The sequence below is a fragment of the Saccostrea echinata genome, unplaced genomic scaffold (genome assembly GCF_033153115.1).
Source record: "Saccostrea echinata isolate AGI-Se365-2 ecotype Australia unplaced genomic scaffold, CSIRO_AGI_Sech_v1 ptg000012l, whole genome shotgun sequence".
Lineage (NCBI taxonomy): Eukaryota > Metazoa > Mollusca > Bivalvia > Ostreida > Ostreidae > Saccostrea > Saccostrea echinata.
In genome coordinates, this window is record NW_026889761.1 from 15644857 (window position 1) to 15667552 (window position 22696).

Consider the following 22696-nt stretch of genomic DNA (forward strand, 5'->3'; position numbering starts at 1 on the left):
AGTGCAAAATTTGTTTGAATATTTTTTTTCCATTTTTTTTCCATTTCCACTTTTTCATCACTCCTTATAGTACCTATACACTTATCCACTGGCTGTGAGTGGGATAGCTCTTTTATTAAACCCGTGACAGGGCTTGCTCGAGGGGAATAGCTTCTGTCAAGAGTTTGATGAAAGAGTTATCACACTCACAGCCAGTGGATAAGCGTTTTATTATACTGATGTGTATCATAATTTCTGAGGGTTGGATTTACCTGATGCTACAGTTCCGTGGGAAAAAGATAAAAAAATAATTATAAAAGTTTTGAAAAAGTATTTGGAATAAGATAACACTGCTAGAATGGGCTGAAATCCTGATGACGTCACAACGCTACTGAAGTCAGGATGACATCGTAAGTCTTTAGATTGATTACAGGAAATCAAAATTGGCAGCGAAAATTGCACGAAAATTTTCCGAGGGGTGGGTAGCAAAAACCATACCCCGGGGTATAGCTTTGCTATGCATAGAAATTTTCAGACTATAAAAGATAGTTTTTTTTTTTTTTTTTTTTTTTTTTTTTTTTTTTTTTACCTTTTTTAACTTTATATAGAAAACATTTTAACAGAAGTATAATAATAATTCTTGTTTGGGTCTCAAAAGTGTCAGTACACCCTATTATGACGTCACCGTATACGAGTGAAGGGTTTAAAATTTAGACCTTTACTCTGCACTCAGGGCCAATGAGTAGTGAGGGTTTTTATCGTGCCAACGCCTACCGTGAGACGGGACCTCGCGATCGGTTTTTAAGGTCTCATCCGAAGGACCCACAATTTTCACTTTTAAGTTCCCAGCGCATGGCGAAGGAACATTTTTTTTTCGACTTAGGTCAGTTGTGGCCGAGATTCGACCTCTTGATCACGGAGCAAGCGCTCTACCGACAGAGCTACCGTAAACGGTGAACTTTGAAGAAATACCATGGGTAAAATCACGTAAATATGTGAAATCAGAGACAATTTTGTGAGCATTTTCAATTACTAAAAGGTTGATTTTCAGAACCTGAGGATCAGACTACCTTAAGTCATATTGATATAGAGGTATCTTGAGGTAGTGTAGATTCAACTTTGTTCAAATCAATACCACGAGGGAAAGGGTGGAGCTACATAATGACATCTTGCGGTAGAATCGGGTCACATCAGAAATCAGAATTTTACTTAGGAATATATAAAAGAAAGAAATCTGCTGATGACGAATAGCTGCGGCATATTGACTCAAATGACCGTTTTGGCCCAAAACCGGTAACTTCTTAGAAAATGTTACTTTGATACAAAAAGCTCTTCAGTATGCTAATTGACCCATCATATAAAATGATATACTTCATGGAGTTCATATACTTTTCAATATTGCTAGTATCATGTAATACTCAATCATTTTCAAGAGGCATTAGATACATTGTTAAATTTTGCTCTTTTAAGATTTCAAGCATGTATAATGACTCCAAAAGGTTGAATCATTAAAAACTATTACAAGTGGGAAAAATCTAAATACTTTTACATTTGAATAAATAAGTAAAAATCCTTGAAAATCTTCTCAAAAACAGCAATGTCATGATTAGTAATCATGATATGGAAGCATTCTCAGGTAGTGTAGTTTTATTTTGTTCAAATCATGACCCCAGGTGTGGGGCCACAATGGGTGATCAAAATTTTACATACAAATATATAGATAAAAATCTTTTTTTTTAGAAAACCATTATTTCTCAAGAACAGCAGATCTAGAGCCATTTTAGTCATACTCATATGGAGGCATCCTCCGAAGTTTTTGTGAAACCACAATAGGGATTAAAAATTTAATATACAAATATATAGATAAAAATCTTTAAAAATCTTTTTCTCAAGAATAGCTAATCCAGTAACAGTCATATTGATATGGAAGCATACTCGAGTAGTGTAGATTCATATTTGTTCAACCCATGACCCAGGGGATAGGGTTATTCATTTTGGGACATCAATGTTTTACAGAAAATGTATAAGGAGATCTTTAAAAATCTTCTGATAAACTGCAACTAGTCATATTGTTATTGACGCATCCTCATGTAGTGTAAATTCAAGTTGTACAAATCATGACCCCGGAGGAAGTTTAAAACCTCTTTTCTCAAGAACAGCAAAGTCATGATTAGTTATATGAATATGGAAGAATACTCAGATAGTATATATTTAAAGTTTGTTCAAATAATGACACCTTGGGCAGGGTGGGGCACAACAGGGAATCAAAGTTTTACATAGGAATATGTCAGCTGCTGTTGAAGAACGACTAGGTCATATTGACTCACGTGAGCGTTGTGGCCCGTAGGTTTTCAGTCAGTTTGTACATTAATTAATGTTTTGTTGCCATCCAATTTTTTTTCTCAAAATTTCATTGTGCTAAAATATGGATAAAATGAGGTCCTACATAAATATTTCCTTCTTCCTGCTTAGATATTATGGTATTGTTGTGTTGAAGAAGCATTACATACCAAGACATATTCTTTGCAATTGATCAAGAAAAAGTATTTTGACGTTCTGACAAATGATTTCGACTCTTTAGAAGTTCGAAAAAGAATGATAAGTGTTGTATTTTTTCTTTATACCGGAGGACTTTATCTCATGTTCAGATTGTATCCTTATGTATGTATGTTAAAAAAAAAATCATTTTAAAGGTAAGAAGAGTGTATCTAACAGACTGAATTTTTATAGCTTGAAGTTGTTAAAACCTCTCGTGCATAGTTATGAGAGGAACATCTTTCTTTATTTTTGCAGGCCACTCATTTGTCCAGTGGGTCAATTGTGGGATGATACTGAAGGCATTTGCAAAGGTATTATATTTGTATAAAAATACAGAACATGAGTGTAATTTTCTTGCTGTGCAAAGACAGCGGTATAGATTTATTGTGATAGATAGGCGAATTTGAATGGGGATAAGTATTGTCGTGAACGAGGATATGGTTAAATAATGAAAAAAAGACAATCATAGGTTTAATATTATACAAATTTTAAACATCATTCATGGGAAAATGTTCCATTGTTATGAATGTAGTGATATGTTTTCATGTTTCTGATGTGTTTATCCCAGAAGAAGTTAGTTTCTTAACATTTCATTTAATTTGTTTAAAGTCGAAACATCACTAAGCACATGTCACGTGTTGTTCTTGAGCAAGTATCATTATTAGACTATTTGGACAAAATCTTTGGGAGATATTCTTACAAAATTTCACAAAAATAAATTTCTCTAAAGAGTTAAGGTAATCTACAGTACAGGTTATTGTCGGGTATATTAAATAGAGTAGTTTTTCACGAGAACATAGTAAATATTATCTCATATGATTATTTTATTCAAGATTGTAACCCTGGATTCTCCGGAGAAAGATGTTCACAGCAATGCAGATTTCCAAATTTTGGTTTCCAGTGTCAAGGTATTTGCAACTGTGAAGAACATTTGTGCAATATTTCCAATGGATGTGGCTTTAATGATGTCACTACTTACTCTGTAGACAGGAAAGAAAGATGTAAGAACTATTTTGATAAAATAGTTTGATGGTCAATCCTTCATAAAGCAGGTTTGGATTTTTGAGTTTTTTGTCGTTTTTTCAGCATGCAGAGCTGGATATTTTGGAATAAACTGCTCATGGACCTGCAGATACCCTAACTATGGAGAGGATTGTCAAAGTAAATGTGATTGTAAGAAAAGCTTGTGCAATATGTCGTATGGATGCATTCAGGTCAGTGTGGAGTCTACAGAACAAAGTATGTATTATTTATAGAGAACTACAGAACTGTAAGCAAACTATATTTCTAGATAATCGAAAATTTCTTACTATGCACTCTGTAGTATATTTATTAAAACAACTCATCAACAAAATCCCAGGGGAAGTATTAATAAGTGGAACATTTGAAAGCCATTAGAAAAGTTATTGTTGGTGAACAATTTTTGCAACACATCAGTTTTTCCAGGTAGTTAATTGTTATTTAAATGCGAGACAAATTTAGGTTGTTAATGCACTACATGATCATTTATTAATTTACAAAATAAAGGGAATGAAATTATTGCGAGCAGACGGTCTCGCGCCATTCCGTGAAAATAAAACTCTTGGAATTAGAATTGACTTATAGTACTTGTCTTTTTAAAATTAAATTTAGGGAATTAAAGACCATTTAAATAACCGTAAAAATAACATGTACATGAATTTTGAAGTAATATAATCATAGACTTTTTTTTATCTCCATAACAGCATCATTAAATTCAGATCATAGAATGCCAGTGACGAAGTTCTCCATGGACTTTATAATGTTAGGAACAATAACATCTGTTGGATTCTTGCTCGTGATCATCTCAATAATAGTAACCGCTGTTATCTCTCGCAGAGAATAGAAAGGTTCGGCAAATATATCTACTCTACAACGGTACATCATGCCACAGACAGAAGCTTGAATACTTTGCAGGACAATGCTGTGAATGAAAGGCCTCCGATTTCTGGATATGAACAGTTGTCTCTTAGTTTGTGTTGATTTTTGAAGTGTACTTTTGTGGATTTGTGTATGTATATTTATTTGAGACAATTGTTAGATGTTGTTTATTTTATTTTAGACTTTTGTATTAATCTGGAAATATATTCTCATGCAGAATCAATAAGCAACGCAATATAAAAGTTATTTAAATGTTATATATATATATTTATTGAACTACCATCGAAGATGTAGTCCTCCAGATGAGAAACTGTTCCTCAATGTTAAGATAATATTTGACGTCATTCTGACATATATTCAACTTTAAAAATAACTTGCTTCTATCTAAGTTTATTCTTAACTTATGAATAGTGTTTACCAAAAGCATAGCTTAAAAGGTTTCCCATAGCTAAACAGAGATTTTGTTAAATCTTTCTTTTGTTTAAGTTTTTCTAATGTTCATGGTGGTTTGGTGAAGTTGTGTAGATTATATGTTGATCAGTTGACAGTGGCAGTAAAACGTAGCTCGCACAACTTCCAGACATTCCCTGTATTAGTTTGTTTCGGGTGCTGCGTTAGATTATTTGATGAAAAGAAAAACATATAATTATGGAGACAAGTGCATGTAATGCCGCTGTAAGTATTTATTTTTGTAAAACTAATTAATTATCTAAAAAAAAAAAAAATAAGCAACATATAAACTAATGAAACAAATAGATTAAATGATGAATGTAGGGTAAAAACATATGATTTATAATATTGTTTAAGCTAAAGGAGGATTTTTATCGAATCAAAGATATCTCTGCATACATATGTACTTCCATTTTAAAATAGAAAGATGGAAACAATATTCAAATGACAGTATGATTTTCAAATAGCTCTGCAATCTATAGCAAAGGCGGTAAAATGCTTTACTAAAAATATCCAAAGCATTTATGACTGGGTTAAGGACAAGAAAAGGACATATAGCCGATAAATAGGCATAATCCTTTGAATTTTCCTTCCAGGTATTTGTTTATGAGTCCGACTCCGTGTTCCCTTTCGAACAATGACTAAAATAATGGTGTTGGGGAGCTGCATTTCATCATTTACATTCAGAGTTTTGTCTTCTTTGAACGTTTTTGGCTGTAAAAAATTGGTTTCATAGTTAACCTTGTAATATTTTGCAAATATTCTGCAAAAATGATTATGCATGTTGTCAGCATCTAGCATCCCTACTTCCTGAAGCATTGTATCTTGTGTAGATGTATTCTATTGTGACTAAGCACGAACCTTGAACCTTGAAGTGAAATTACCTCATGTCTTATATGTAGTTACCTCAATACCACACTGTTTTTGAAATCTCGTCTTTCAAAGAGATCACCGCCAAGACTACTCAATCACATAGTGAACAATAATAAAATCATTCTTCTCTTACTACTGCATACTTGCTGGTATATAAATTAAGTTCTTAAGATATTTGATTGTTGTTAAAAATGATCCCTACTTATTCTGTTCAACATATTTTTGAGTCTTGGTCTATCATGCCAAATCAAAAAGAAAATTATTAAATTTAGCATCGTCAAATTAACTTTAATAATTGATCTGAAAATTTGCAATTAAATCCAAATGCTAAGACAATGGTACAGACAGATTCGACAATCAAACATTAATGCATAGATAATGCTTGCTATACAATGCATATTTTTGTGTATATTTTCATATGCAAATATTTTCAATTTGTTGACCACAGTGTAACATTTTGTGTTTGTCAGCATTATAAAAACAGTTTTCTTCAAAACTACATATTTTTATGTTCGAGATGATTTATATTATTTACTGAATCTAAATGTTGTATATTTTATGTATATCTGCCTTTTAAAAATATAAAGTGAAATATATAAAATTCCGTATTAAAGTAGAAGAGCGAGAAAATCTGTAAAAAAAAATGTCATGAAATACGTAATTCTCTGTCAGTGAGTAATCCTGCTATTAACCAGGCATATTGTTGTTAACTATTTTCGTATAGGAAGATCTAGAATAAAATTTAGTCACATTACACTTTTTTCCTACTGCAAAGTTTTGACTAAAACAAAAGACAATTTCAATCATCTGTGCTTAGATTTAAAAAAATCAATCAAAAATCTTTCTTTAAATACGAGTTTTACGTAGTAAAATAAAATATATCCATTCTCTTTTCATCTCTTTGTATGTTAAATTCGTTAAAAAAAAATTAGTGATATATATATATGCATCAGCATTGAACATTAATGATGCGTTACGGTAGTTAAATAACAAATCTTATGACTTTTTATCAAGGTAATAAGAATTTTTGAAGCAGATCTAAGGTTTTGAAAAGCTGCCATAAAAACTGTAAGTATTACACAGTGTTTTTTTTAAAATAAAAATCTTTATTCTTAACTCTGAAATGCATTTTAAAAATTTTGAATCGATTAAAAAGATATTGACTGAAAATCACTGTCTTTCATAATAATAAAAAATAACAAAGAAAGTAAATAAAAAAAGTTAACATCTTTATAAGTTTATCATTTTAATAATTGTTAAACTTAAATAAAAACTATCTGAGGTCATTGTAAAAATTGTCTGTAAAAATAAGATATACGTTAACTTAATTTTTTCCTTAATGCAAGCTATCATAATTTTCACTCAATTACTCATTTAATGATTTTTTTTAATTATTGAATAATTTAGTTTACTTTGATAAATTAGGCCTTGAAGTTATCATGAAATGGAATGAATATTAATAGTTATAGAATATGTTCTTCCCTTCAAGGCAATGCTTTTTAAAACATGACAAGAGAGCTCGACAGTGAATTGCATAAAAAGACATAAGTAACAGAGACAGGTTTGTGTCCAACCTAATAGGATGTTACGTATCTTATAGTATCACATTCATGACCTTTGATATATACCTAATTTATGCAGTTTAAAGTCGTCGAACATGTAACTCAATGAGCTTACAAATTGGTTAGTTAATTACTGATCCCTATGATGTTGTTTCTCGTACAAAAGACGTGCGTACTGAGTATCAGTAGCATTCAGCACCTCAGCTTCTAGACTGATTATGTGGGCTTTTTACCAATTTAGCTCCGAGACTAATCGTGTGAGCTCTCACCATATTGGTTCGGAGACCTTTTAATGTACTAGTGTTTTGATGATTTGCTTTTGCTATGACTTTATAATAAAGATTTATCAACTTAGAGAAATCTTCTTATCTTCTTAATTCAAACATTCATTATGTCATATTAATGTTAGTTGATGCCGTTACCAGGATAACTGAACTGAAAATCTCTCAACTATAGATGGAGAAAAACATATAAAAGTGCTGTGAATAACTGTTTTATTAACCTTAACCTTTTAAGTTATAATGGACAATTGGAAATGGTTTTGACTTGGTAGGTGCCTTTATGACTTTATCGACTGTATTAGAAACAAAGTTGGATGAGATTGATTCTACATATGAAGGTTTTTCAAATACAATTAGTACAAATAGGATTTAAAATGTAATAACACAATACGAAGGGGATCCTATCATAGAATGGATAAACCAATTGAAAAAAATTCTTTTATGAACGAAACGAAAAAGGTCAGAATTTTGGCTTACAAATCTAGCCGTGGGGTGGTTTTGGATTTCATTCACCGAAATCTCACTGTCTAATGATATTTTTTTTTTTTTTTTTTTTTTTTTTTTTAAAAAGAATTTTCCACAAGATTTGCTGAAGAAAAAGATCCTCGACACACATTTTTGCTATTACGAAAAGTACATAAAAATATCCGAGAAAGTGTTTAGATATATGCTGAACGATTAGTAATATTGGCTGAAGAAACGTATACATGTCTCTAAAGAGGACCTTCAGTTGAACGTCAATTGATTGGGATGTCTGTTGATGGCTTATTACAAGAAAAATAGAACTTTAAGATTATGTAGGATAACCCTGGGACTTTGCAAACAGCCTTAAAACTGCATGATGGCTGAAAAAAATCTGTATAAACAATTCGAACTCATGTCGGATAGGCAAACCTATGCTTAAGAGAAAAAAAAAAATTTTTCTGTAAATCGAATTCCAGAGTATCAATATGTTGAATGTTTGAATTGTTGAAGGAGAAGACACCTCAAACAAAATTATAAAAAAAAAAAAAACAAATTACTAAGGATCAGCTAATCAAGTAAACTCCTTTCAAAATAGGACCATTATAAGGAGTAAACATTTGCATGAATCAGGGTAAAACATTCAAACTTCAGATTTTTTATATCACAGGAAATCCTATTTTTTTTTTTATAATTAAGATCTCATTGATTTATTCAATAGTTATTAGGTCGTTTCAAAACATTCTACAGCAATCAAAATAACAAGTATATTTACAATTTGTAAATGGTGATGCGTTGAAAAAAAAAATGCAAATGTCAGTTTTCACGCTGGTGGCATAACTGGTACGCGATTTTTTAGTCAAGAATGGTGTGCGCTTATACTTTGATTTAGGGTCATTTAGAATTGGTTAACATGTTTGTTATGGGAAATTGAAAAGACGGTTTGTTTCAGAAGATGGCTTAATTAAAATTTCATCTCTTGATAATGGTTTTGTGGGAGACGAGCAAGGGCTACGATTATTATTTAAGGACAGATAAAATAAACAAACTTTTATTAAAAATCTTGAAAATAACATGTTTATAATAATAAAATTAATGTTTAACTGCATGGATTTTCATTTTTCAATCAAAGTTTCTTATTGGATTTCAAGTGACAAAAATTTGAATAGATTAAGAATGGTTGCAGAAAGGCAGAATTTTGAGCATCATAGAAAGTTTACAATTTCTTAATATTTTAGAAATTTATTATTTGCATCATTTACAACCAAAATAAGTCTAAAAATATCTAACAATCGAGGCATTTATTTTTGATTGTATCTTCTGTCCTTAACAACAGTGAAAAATAAGAAGAGATTGCCAACTTTCATTGTGAATAACACCAACAAAACAATTAAAACTAAGCGAGAATGCCCGATTGGTAGAGCAGATAATGTAAATAAATCTACAATCGCTTCCTTCAATAAAATTGGGAAAACATGCAAAACTTTGAGTCAAATTGATTTAGATCAAAATTATGTACCAGAAGAGAATTAAGGTGAAATATCCCTCTGTTCCAAATTTCACATTTTTTTTTAAATTCCCAACATTGATTTTCATCAACAACAATAGTATTAGATTCAAATGGAAAATAGTTTGAAGTATGAAGCGTTGCTTACTTTTCAGAAATGAATATTATGTCTAATCCTGATATGATGAAAGTTTGATATGGTTAATAGAGAGATCAATAATTTTTTATCTCACCCTAAAATTAAAAATATGAGATATATGAAATTAATATTTACTATCATACCTATCATATTCAAATTAGAAAACATAACGAAGCGTTGCTTTTTAAATCAGAATATCACATTGTTTTCTGTGCTTGTAAAATAAAAATGCTAACATCTACAAGAGTTATCTTTCCATCTACAGGAGTTATCGTTCTTCAAAATTATTTTTTCGTGAAAAAAAAATATTAATTAATTGATTGTAAAAAGTTTGGTTAGTCAGCATCTAAATTTTCTGTAACAATTAAAAGATTATATGTTAGGAGATAAACATATCTCTATTTTAACAGTTTCAACGAACTGAGTATGAATGTTTTAGGTAAACTTATCAGTAATTAATAAAAATATAAGCAATAGAAAATAGAAATCAGTATTTGTAACTTAATGCGGATTTGAATGAGTTGAGTATATAATGGTCCTTATTATATCTCTTGTAAGACAATTCATTGGATTTCTTTGAATAATTTCCTTGGAAAGTTATCTCTCTTATCAGAGGGATATTAACCTTAAAAGAGAAATTTAGACTGATAATTACAAATAAAGATCTTTAGCTGAGCATGAAACTGAACTGGGTCAAACAAGCACAGTAAAATTGAAAATTGACACAGGGGATCATAACCAATCACGCCCGCATGGCGCAGTGGTTAGAACGTTTGCTCTGGAGTCGCGGAGTAAGGAATTGATCCTTAAGTCGCGGGTTCGAATCCCACTGTGGGACATGGAGACCGGTCCTTCGGATGAGACCGTATAAACCGAGGTCCCGTGTCGCAGTACGAAAAAGATCCCTCACTGCTCAATAGCCCTGAGTGCCGAGTATAGGTAAAAAATTGCAGCTCTCCAACGGCACGTGGTGGAGTCTCCATATGAGTGAAAAATTCTCGAGAGGGACGTTAAACAACAATAAACAAACAAACAAACATAACCAATCACACTGCAGGTGTACAGAATTCATTTGAACAAACGTCAAATTGTCAAAAAAGCAGAAGAGGAAGGTTAATGCCGATGTCAAAATCTCTTTGGAGTTTTCCGATTCTTGCTGTTGACAAAAAGGAGGGGTCGAAAAGATTTTTGCGTTGATTTCAGAAAACTGAACAAAATAACTACCATGAACTCATTATTTGCCATTGCTCGATAATATCTTATCGATTTTGGGAAATGCAAAGTATTTTTTTTTTCATTTCATTTATTTCGTAAGTTCTATGGTCGATACAATGACCTTGTCAGCAAATACAATTTATCATTGAGTTAAATGCTGACTGAAATTTTTCATACTAATAGTTAGAACATTATTTACACACTGAATTGTCGACGGATTTTTCCGTTATTTCCCGATCATGACAAGGAGCACACAGCGGGTTTGACCGGTCGGCAGGGGATGCTCATTCCTCCATGGCACCTGATCCCACCTCTGATGTTTTGGTCCGTGTTTGCTCTGCTCCTATTTTTTAATATTTTATGGACTTTTGAGCTTGAATACTGTTCGTTATCTCCATATATTTCATTTCAAGTGAAGACCTAAAGTCCATTTCAATGGATGAAACCGACAAAGAAAAGACAGTATTCACGGTGATTGAATTTAATGTGTGCCATTTGGGGTGTGTAATGCTCTGTATATCTTAATATTCGCAATTAGCAAGGTCTTTCTACTCTATGAACATTATGCTACCGCTTATCTTGATGATGTAAATTGTGATCTATTCTACAAGAATAAAGATAATAAAAAAACTTATAAAACTATCTCTTCTTCCGTTTTCCGAAAATCGGAGGTGAAAAAAAGAATTAGAAAAACTACATAAACAATATGGTATGATTCCAGAGGACAAAGTTTAACTGTATTTTAAAAGAACTTGGTTTAAATTCTACCTCTGATAATCCAGCTTAAACTAACAGTTCGCTTTCTAAGGATGAAATTCTTCGAAATGACATTTCAGTCTTTCAGTCAATTAAGGTGAGTTCGATCGACGTCTCAAAATGGCAGTGTGAATATAAAATATCTTACATTATGTTTGAATAATGAAACAAATGAATTTTTCATGAAAGATTTTGTATTTTTTGATGTTGCCTCCTCCCTCTTATAATGTCACAGGGTTTTACAAATTCGTTGATTTTTGTGGAAATGCTATTTAATATTTACAATTATAAAAATTAGTTTATTAAAGGAACTAAAACAGTTATTTTTTCCAGAATTGGTAAGTTATTTTTTAATAAATTGATAAAAAGGGCAATAATTCTTAGTCATATGTCTTTATTCATTAATGTTAGATCTAAATTATTTCTTTAATTTATTTATTTATTTATTTATTTACTTTTTATGTCCACAAATTTGATATCATATTTGGTATCAATTATTTGAAACTGTTAAAAACAATAGTTATAAAAGGAGATGGGCGAACATAGCGTGCAGAAAGCCTAAAGCTTCAGAAATATAAAAATATGTTCAATTTGTGAATTTAATATTTAGAGTAAAGTTCTCATTATTGAAATTTATGTAATTGTGATAAACAAAACTTTTCTGAGGAAAATTTTCTCGGCAAAATTTATTCTTTTATTAAAAAAATTAATGTGATATTCGTGGGGTTCGAACCCTAGCAATAAAAATCCTGAGAATCATTTTCTTTCGAGACTAGCATGCTAACCACTAGACTACACAAGTCCCAACGAACAGTGGCATTTAAATCATGTTTGTGATATGACCCTTGACTTAATGGACTTCAAGTATTTCTCGAAAAGATGCGAATGTTATGTCATAAAAGTATATTTTTAAGGTATAGTGGGTCATTGCTCCATATTTTTGGTAAGCAAAAAATGTATATTTTTATGCAAACTTTGAGGATTAACTTTCAAAACGGTGGAGCGAAGACCCACTCATCGAAAAATAGTGTTATAGTATGCGTAAATGACTCTTTTTGCCCGCTTTAGTGTGTGTCTAATATTTCACAGGCAAATAATTTCAAACTTTGAGGGAATTTTGCAAATTGTAGAGATTTTACATAAAGTATATTTTAATGTTAGACGAAATATCAAGGAAAATTTTGATATAATAGAAATTTAATTTTTCATCTTCATGTTTGTCACACTATAGGCTTATCGCTCGTCATGTTCACCCATCTCCTTTATATATATATATATATATATATATATATATATATATATATATATATATATATATATATATATATATATATATATATATATATATATATATATATATATATATATATATATATATATATGAATTTTAAAATCTATGTACATTGGAATGCTCTGCGTATAATTAGAGTTATCGCGCTTGCATTATCCTTGGAAGTTTTTGGCGTGTCCAAATAAGGAGAGGCAAATGCAAGTGATTCTTGGAAATGAAAACATTTAGTAAATGCCCAATGAAAACCATGCGCGGTAAAATTCTGGACCCGGTCGTCCAGATAGCGTCGTCTTTCAGTTTCTTTTAGGACGCCGTGAAAAGTACATGTGTGCTGGATAGCTTCAAATTATTTTAAGCCGCCTCCACCCCGCCACCTTTTCCTTTTTTGAGGAAGTCCAATTCTGTCTATATCTTTGTTTTGAATTTGTTTTAGGTAGTTTTCGGTTTCAGACCACAAGAAGGTTTTATATATTATGTAATCAATTAAGCCACATATTAGGTAATCACTGTTTATATATCAATCATATTCATAATTCGGCTTCATTCTGTTGTGAATTTTTGATACAGATAATAAGTAGTTAATTAATAATTTTATGGAATTCTTGACCGATTATTACATAATTAATTACAAGTAATTTCTATGATTAAAGTCACATTAGTGGCAAAGTGCAATTAGGTAATCACTGTTTACATATCAATCATATTCATAATTCGGCTTCATTCTGTTGTGAATTTTTGATACAGATAATAAGAAGTTAATTAATAATTTTATGGATTTCTTGACCGATTATTACATAATTAATTACAAGTAATTTCTATAATTAAAGTCACATTAGTGGCAAAGTGCAACATACCTAAGTGTTTTGTTGTTTATGAAAATGGAGAGTGAAGGCGGTTTCTCAAAATTCTGCGATAGTACAATAACTGTGAGTTGGGTTCAAGATAGTACACGGAAATGTTAAAGAATGAGAAGTTCCACAGATTAGTTATTTTATCAAACTGGATTTGCATTGGCAATTGTACACACACACACACACCCTCACACACACACACACACACACACACACACACACACACACACACACACACACACATATATATATATATATATATATATATATATATATATATATATATATATATATATATATATATATATATATATATATATATATGATAATCAATTTTTTTTTTTTTGAATGAAAAAAAATGCAGATTCTTTGGTCTACAAACGTACTTATACAGATACAAATGCAACTGCACAAGTAACGTGCGTCAATTATCCCAACTTTTACTGGTTCGATGACAGAAAATATCGACATTCTTATAAATCGTTATTATATTACGTGAATGAAAGATATGTTATTGATTTCATTACACCCAAAGTTCATTTCATATTTCACACAGCACCGCTTATTATTAAGATTTCAAATATCCAAATGACGATCATGATACCAGAGGTATTTTCTTGAGTTTTTATTATTTTTTCTGATTTTCGACTATTTTTTTTCCAGGTCTTTCAATATCTTCTTCAGTCATGTAAAGCAACGGACATTACTTCATAATATTCAATATCATTTTTCTTGAGAGAAAAAAATTCCCCAAGAAACCAGTGTGATTTTCCTCTTCGTAATTGATATTTCAAACTAAATATTCAAATTTCTTAAAACATATAAACTTTCCTTTTTAACGCAGTAATGTTCCACTATCACCTGCATATGGTGTTTATATCTCACAACTTATTTGATACTCAAGAGCATTTTCAAACCGTGATAGGGTACTGACAAATAATTTGATGCTATTGGAATTTCAGCAACTTCGTTTAAAGTGTTCAAAGTCAGATTTCGTAAATTCTATGCTCGATACGTGTATAATAACCTTGTTATCATTGGGTCGTATTTGAATGTTTTATACCAATTATTGGGCATTTTTTATAAACTTAATTTGACTACGGATTACACTGTCTAACTGATTACTACATCAATCCCACGGCGAGTTTGACCGTTTGACAGGGAATACTTATTCCTCGTAGGATTCTGATTCCATCTCTGAAATTTTCAGGGGTTCACAATTTATGTTCTGTTCATAGACTTATATAGATTAGCATCGTTTGTAGGTTTTCGAATATCACCGTTCGTTATTTTCAATTATACCAATACCAAAATTAGACTATTTTCAAAACCCGTAACTGCAATTCTATTGTAAATGCAGTGAATTATAAGTCGCGCAATGAAAATATTGATTATTCAGAATGTAGGTAAAATAAATAAATAAATTCAATAAGAGGTCTTTGTATTTGAATCAATCGTCTATGAAATACATGAATCTGCAAGCAAACTTTGTTTATTTTTTTTTATAAACAATTTACATTATGATACACAGTGACTTTAGCTTTCAGTGCACATTAGTTTACAACGATGACGTCACAATAAACAAGTTACCTTTTCCCGTACAAATTAGGCCCCGCCTCCTTACATATAATTTTCACTTAGCTGCATTATAAATATTCATGATATTTTTGGAACACTTCGGTACTTCTCATATTATTAAAAGAAATTGCTAAGTGTTCCGAAAAGGTGTGTATCAGTTCATCAAACAGACGCACATTTTTGCAGGGAATCAGACTTTTTACGGTAATTTTCAGGGAGTCAGCACAATATATCAATTTACTCTTAAATAGTGAAAAATCAGTAGAAGTATAATAATAAAAGTTAAACCATATCATTGCGGGAGTCAGCAAGATTCCAGTTCCCCTCGAGCAAGCCTATTTCCCTAGGCTGCGCCTCGGGAAATAGACTTGCTCTTGGGGAACTGGAATCTTGCTGACTCCCTCAATAATATACTTTAACTGTATATTATTGCTTTATATACTATTTAAAGAAAGAATTTTAAAATATGCTCAGTGACTTGTTTTCAAGGAGTTACTGCATACTTAAAAGAAGGAAACAAATATACCTCAAAACCAGCTATGTTAAGGCTGCCCGAAGCATTTTAATTGCATTCAAAATATATCATTAAATTTCCCGCTCGGTTTTTATTTCAATATGTAGACTTTAAACGTAGATATAGAGAATTTGCACAAAGGGAACTCTCAAATACGTATCAACATATTTGTTGCAATATAACATGACCCTGTTGATCACATGACTGTCAATTATAATTTTTTTAGTGTTGCACTTTAATCGCTTCGGCGAAAGTGCATAACACAATTTTCATTTTTTTTTTTTTTTGCTACATACATAAAATCATTGTATCCTAATGTACCTGAAAAGTGCTTGCGCAAGCCATAGTATCATTAGTGTACGAAATATTTCACGGGAATTTCAACTTACACACATATTTGAGGGTATTTTCCACTCTGTATCGTAATTTATATAAAAGCGATGCAATTACACGTCCATTCCAAACGAAATTCTTTTAAAAAACATTCTCCCTTTACTAATTTTCACAAAATATCTGAAATTAATCCTCATTAATCACTTACGCCTGCCTGTTTTATGTAAAAATAAGGAATTCTACCTCTAACCACCGTTCTGTAAATGGAAGCATTTCAAAGTCAAATTTTATGCAATATATGGTATTGAATACACTAAATTTCAATCTAGAAAAGTTTGAAAAAAGTAACGTTTTGATATTCAATAATAATAACATATCCCCAGGTTTAAAACTGGAGTCAAGAGATAAGAATTTTACAATAACGTTCTATCACTTTACATGTAGTCTGAAATTAGAACTTCATGAAACCCTCCTCGTCATGATTGCTCAAGGTTTCAGTGACTTGACGTCATATACCATTATGATGTCATATTCTTGTAGTTCAGAATAGTGACTGCATAGGATGCTCTGTGATATTTTTTTGGAATTTAGCCTTCAGCTACCCGCCAAGCTGCATCCTTAAAAAAGAAAAACAAGAATAAAAAAATTAAAAACAAGAAAAAATAAGAAATAACCTGTCATATCTATTTTTGAAACGATGAAATGGGTTCTGTCACTCTTTTGAGAGGAAAAACAGCATTTTAACATATCTGGCAATTACAATTAAAACCATATTTCCGTATCATACATTTTTAAGTATGTACGTGCGATGGATTTGTGACTGTAGACCATCAAATTAACAAAACTAATTCACTTTCACGTGTTAACATTCTAATTTTCAAGTGGTTATTGATATACTCGTACATCTCAAATTCAGTCTTAAAAATTAAAATAATGAACCAGAATGTCAATGTGTTTGTTCGAAAAATAGGATTTCCATTCCTCCTGTTATTTTGTCTCCACGAGTATTCTTTTATTGCGTAAGTATCTCTTTTGTACACAGAAATTTTCTTTTTCATATAGAAAATGTGTTAAGTAATTAAAGTAATTCCATTTTCATATATGTCTAATTTATTTGTGCATATTTTGATTAGAAATTGTCAGTTGACATGTCCTGAAGATACGTTTTATGACAGAAGCAGAGGAAACTGCAGAGGTATGGTTGAATTTAGATGAATTTAGATGATAAATCTAAATTATACCAGTAAGGAGAAAAACTCGAAGGTCCACTGATTGAAGTGCATCAAATACATAATCTGTTGAAATAAAATCCAAACACAATTTATCTCAAAAATCATTTTATTATTATTAAAAGTCATTTGTTCTATATGAAATATATGGAGATAACAAAGAGTATTCAAACCCAAAAGTTCATTTAAATAATACAAATCAGGAACAGAGCAAGCACGGACCTCTATAACATCAGAGGGGATCAGGTGCAATGGAGGAGTGAGCATTCCCTGCCCCTTGTCATGATCGAGAAATAGCGGAAAAAGCCGTCGGACAATTCAGTGTGTGAATACTGGCCTAACAATAAGTATGAAAAATTTCATTAAGCATTTGACTTAATGATAGATTGTATTTGCTAACAAGGTCATAGTGTATATACCATAGAACTTACGAAATGAAGACTTTAAACGAGACTGTTCACATTTTTCTTTCATCAACGTCTTTGTCAGTAACCTACTTTGCTTTAGAAATTGTTCATAGAGCATGCCCTTGCGAATCAAATCAGCTGAGAGATATAAACCCCGTATGCAGGTGATAATGGTATATTGCTGCATACATATAAGTAAGGGAAGTTGACGATTGAAAAGTTAAAGTCAACACGTTTATCATAAAGCTTAATCGTTAGGTTACCATTAGCGTCTTTTTCTAGTAAAATATCCAAATATGAAAAAGATGTGTCAGGCTTTATGGTATCTTTTATTTCAAGCTCACTGGGATATATCGTGTCGACATATGAATTGAAATGACTACTGTTGATAATATGTCGTCGATATATCTAAATGTCAAGTTGAAGGTCACAGCAAGTGTGTTCTTTTTCTCATGTATACGATTCTGCTTCATATGAATACAAAAATAGGTCTTCTAATAACGGAGCGCAAGCGGTAATTACAACATATTGATGAAGACCTGATCTCCAAAAACACATAGATATTGTCAATCAAAAACTCACGCATCTTAATAATATCAATTTCAGAGTACTTGTGTGTACAATCAGAATGTTTTTTAACAAAACAATTTTGCAAATGGTCAATGACAAGGTAAGTAAACTGACGAGTTCCTTTTATAATGAAAAAGCAGCTGTAAATGATGTCAAAAAGCCTGGACTCTAATTTATCCTGGGGAATGGTTGTATATAGAGTTGAAAAGTCATAAGTTTTGATGTTATTGATTTTGGAAAAGTTTTGTCATTTCTTAGAGTGTCAACCGGGGTATTTTGGATCAAATTGCTCCACATCGTGCCGATATCCTAACTAGGGGAATGACTGTCAGGATAAATGCATATGTGAACAGGAGTTTTGCAATCACATATCAGGATGCATTAAAGGTGCATAAGTCAAAACACTTTATCTCTAAAATCTGTATGTGATATTTTGATTCATTTGTACCTTAGATTGCAAGCCGAGTTATCGTGTCCATCGTCCTGATGTATTCACATTTTTCTTATGAAGATACGCAAGATATCGAGGAATCCCAAGATAGAAACATCATCATCATAGTGGTAACAGTAACTGGAATCATTCTCATTATCATGGCTCTCATCATCATCTCTATAGCAAACAGAAGATTCTTCACCAGGCACATCAGGCAAAACGCCCACTATGTTGGCACCATAATGCTGAACATACGGGAAACACATATAACCCTCATTTACACCCTACACAAGAATACTCTAGACCTGATGAAACCTGTACGACAACCGACAACGGAGTGTATATGTTGGCAAATACACTTAGATACGAAAATAGATGTATCAGTGTTCAGCGATAAACATTGTATGAGATGATTTCTTTTTTATATCTATTACTCACCCAAAACGCATGATACACACAATGAACACAAAAGAAGTACTTACGAAATGTCTATGGGAACTTGGGAACTATTTTATACATGTATTTAAAATATGAGAGATTTTATAACTAGATAACGTACCTATTTCTCAATGTATATGCAGTGTGAATTTTGTGGATATTTTGTTAATTTGGGTTGGGAAGGTGTTGTAATCCAAGTTCTTGCTCTTGTTTTGATTTCTTTTACATTAAATGTCATTTTTCTTTTTCTGGATTAATTTCTATCAGGTCAGTTTTAGTTTGTCTTAATACACTCAGGCTGTTAAAGGAATTAAAATCTTAAAAGCATAAGAAAAATAGTTCAATTATCTTTCAGGATATCATTTTAACTTCCCACAAATTATCATGGGGTAAGGGGAAGTTAAGTTTGTTCAAATGAAGCATCATGTCCTTTTTCAAGGGGAGATAATTAAGAATAAGTGAAAAATTTTTTAAAAAGCCTCTTTAAAAATCTTCTTCTCAATATCCTATGGACTAGAAAAGATGAACGATCTGAGAGCTACCTTACTTAGTAAAGATTTAAATTTGATCAAATAACCTCTATAGGCATATATATCTTAAGATCAGCAAACAGCCTTAGATAATATAGATTCTTGTATGTTCAAATCATGACCCCGGGTTAAATATAGAAATATACAGAATTTTTTAAGAAAAATTGCTACTCAAGAATAACAAAGGCATGATTTGTTAAATTTAAATGGAAGCATCCTCAAGTAGTGTAAATTCAATTTTTTTCAATTCATGACTCCTGGGTTAGGGTGTGCCGTGTCCCATTCATTCTGTTTTTGTCATTTTTGTCATTTTATTTTATTATCGTTTTCTCATCCGACATTTTTTCACATTTTTATTTCATTTTCATGTCAAGTCCATTTATTTGTGATCATTTTTCTGTCTCACCACCATGTAAGTAGCTTAATACCGTCACTTTTATTTATTTTTGTATTGTTATGTGTATTAAGTGTTGCATTCTCCTGTTTTTTTCAATTTTTCTCTCATTTTTGTCATAAAGTGATTTGCGATGTGCAATTTGTTTTGTCAGGCTAATATTTTTTAATTTCGTAGTTTCTTTCCAGTGTATAGCATCAATGTCCCACTAATCATGTCATTGAATATATCATATGCATCATATCATCGTGCTTTTTTTTTTTTTTTTTGTTTTTTTGTTTTTTGGGGTTTGGGTTTTTTTTTTTGTTTATTTCTGGAACACTTTAGGGTTTATACGAGCTGCATGCCAAAATAGTAAGAAATGTTGTATTCCTGACGTCAGTCTGTTGATTGTGCGACATTATTATACTTACTAAGTAAAATTATAATGAGTATAAAGAGTTAAGAGAACCATGGCAAAGGACAACGATGGATAGAGGCCAAGAATAATTTGAACTGTCATAAAACGAATATTTTGAGATGTATGAAGTGTCGAGTGTGAAATTACATTAATTTACTACGAAGTTTGATGAAATACCTTAGATTGCAAGCCGAGTTATCTTGTCCGTGTTTATCTTGGCAGTGATAAACATTTATTGCAAACTTTTCAACATGATTTGTCTGCGATTTATGAAAATTATGATGAAAAATATAAGAACCTGTTTAAACTCTTGTTACGGAACAACACAGCATAGGGTGCCAGTTTATTTCAAGGGATTGGCAAGGAAGCAACAGAAATGCGAAACAAAGTAAATCAGTATTTAGACAATGTGAAAGATCTTATACAACAGATGGTCACAACAGATACTCAAGGGGAAATGATCAAGCTAAAAGAGACAGAGACAGCCTCTTGCACAAGTACCACTAGATCAGTTTCGGCAGGAAGTTAACATAGTTTGTCAGCCTGTTCATCTTTGAGATCTGTTCAAGCCCAGAAACGAGCTGAATCCGAAGTAGCTAAATCCAAATTAGCCTTCAGAGAGAAATAAAATGGACTTCGATAAAAACAAGCTCTTCTTATTGAAAAGAATCAATTGAACATTGAAAAAATAGAAAAGAAAAAAATCTTTCAATGAAGCTTAAATTGAGTTCTTGGATAAAAATAAATGCGTTTAAAAATTTTTAATTGATTTCATTCGGCGAAGGAAAATTGGTATATAATTCGAATGCCACTGTTATTTTTGATCTTTGTAACATAAAAAAAAAACAGTTAAAAGTTTAAAGAATCAAACTAAAATTCAATTTCTTTTCTTGGAAGAATAGATTTTAAATGACTTTATTGATATAAAATATACGAGAAAAATTAGCTGTGCCGGAACAAGGATTTTTTTTTTTCAAAAATAATAGATGCTGCATTAACCTCAGCCAACATGTAAATATCTTGTAGCAAAGTCGGAGAGAAAGCAATCTAATGTTGCTCTTCAACTGTTAAACAACAATCCCTAGATACATGAATATATATACTCAAAAAGCGTGGGAAAAGGGTCATATTAATACAAAATGCATAATTCTAATGCATTTAGAATTATTATCGCTCATCACATTTTAAATACGTTTTGCATTCTATTTGCATTCTGACACATGCCTTAGAGGAGTTTCAGTTCTTCCTGAAGTATATTTGAATGGTGTAGTACGACACTTCAATGAATAGCAAGAAAAATTAAGTATTAGATTTATAACTCATGATTGATTTCCTGATCGTTGATAAATCTGTCATACGATTCCATGAAATTCACATTTTGTGTTTACATAAGTATACATATGGATAAGAATGAAACAGTCAGTCTTGCCAAGGCTATGATGGAGCCAAGGCTAACTATAAATAAATTAAAAATGTAAGGACACACCTGAAGATACTTTACCTACGGCCATTAAAAAATTCAAGGATATGCAATCAGCAATTTGTCTTGATTTCGCTAAGAATGTGATATGGCCAGGAAGAGCACTTCTAAGGCGTCTTATCTTTACAACTACTTGCATAAAAAGAGCCTACTTTCGTATTAGATTAAATGAAGAGGTAAAAGCAGATTTACATACTTTGCTAACCTAACTCGACGGTAATTGTTTTCTTATCAGACAGGTTGGTAAGATCGAATGAATAGACATTTCATTTCAAGCATTGTTTTACTGGCTTTCATGGGTTCTTCAGAATAGGAGAATTAACATCAGTTTGCACTACTAATATCCTAAAATGTCACAGGTTGTTTTTTAAGCAAGTAACGTTTTGATCCACTTTAAAAATTATTAACATTGTGTTGGTAAGGTCTTTACTCTCTGAATCAATCTATGTAAGTCTTTTAAATGTAGGCTAGTAGGAGCAATAGAACACTTCTTGAAAATGAGAGGGAGATATGATGGCCCATGTTTGCTTTGCGCAATATATTGTAGTCAGATGGCAAGATTTCTCAAACATATCAAAGGAGAGACT

The 22696-nt window shown here is 31.4% G+C and overlaps 1 pseudogene; it reads left to right on the forward strand.

Annotated features, from left to right (window-relative positions):
- Positions 1–3710: 3710 nt before the first annotated feature.
- LOC133185067 (uncharacterized) lies at positions 3711–19270 on the forward strand (annotated as a pseudogene).
- Positions 19271–22696: the final 3426 nt, after the last annotated feature.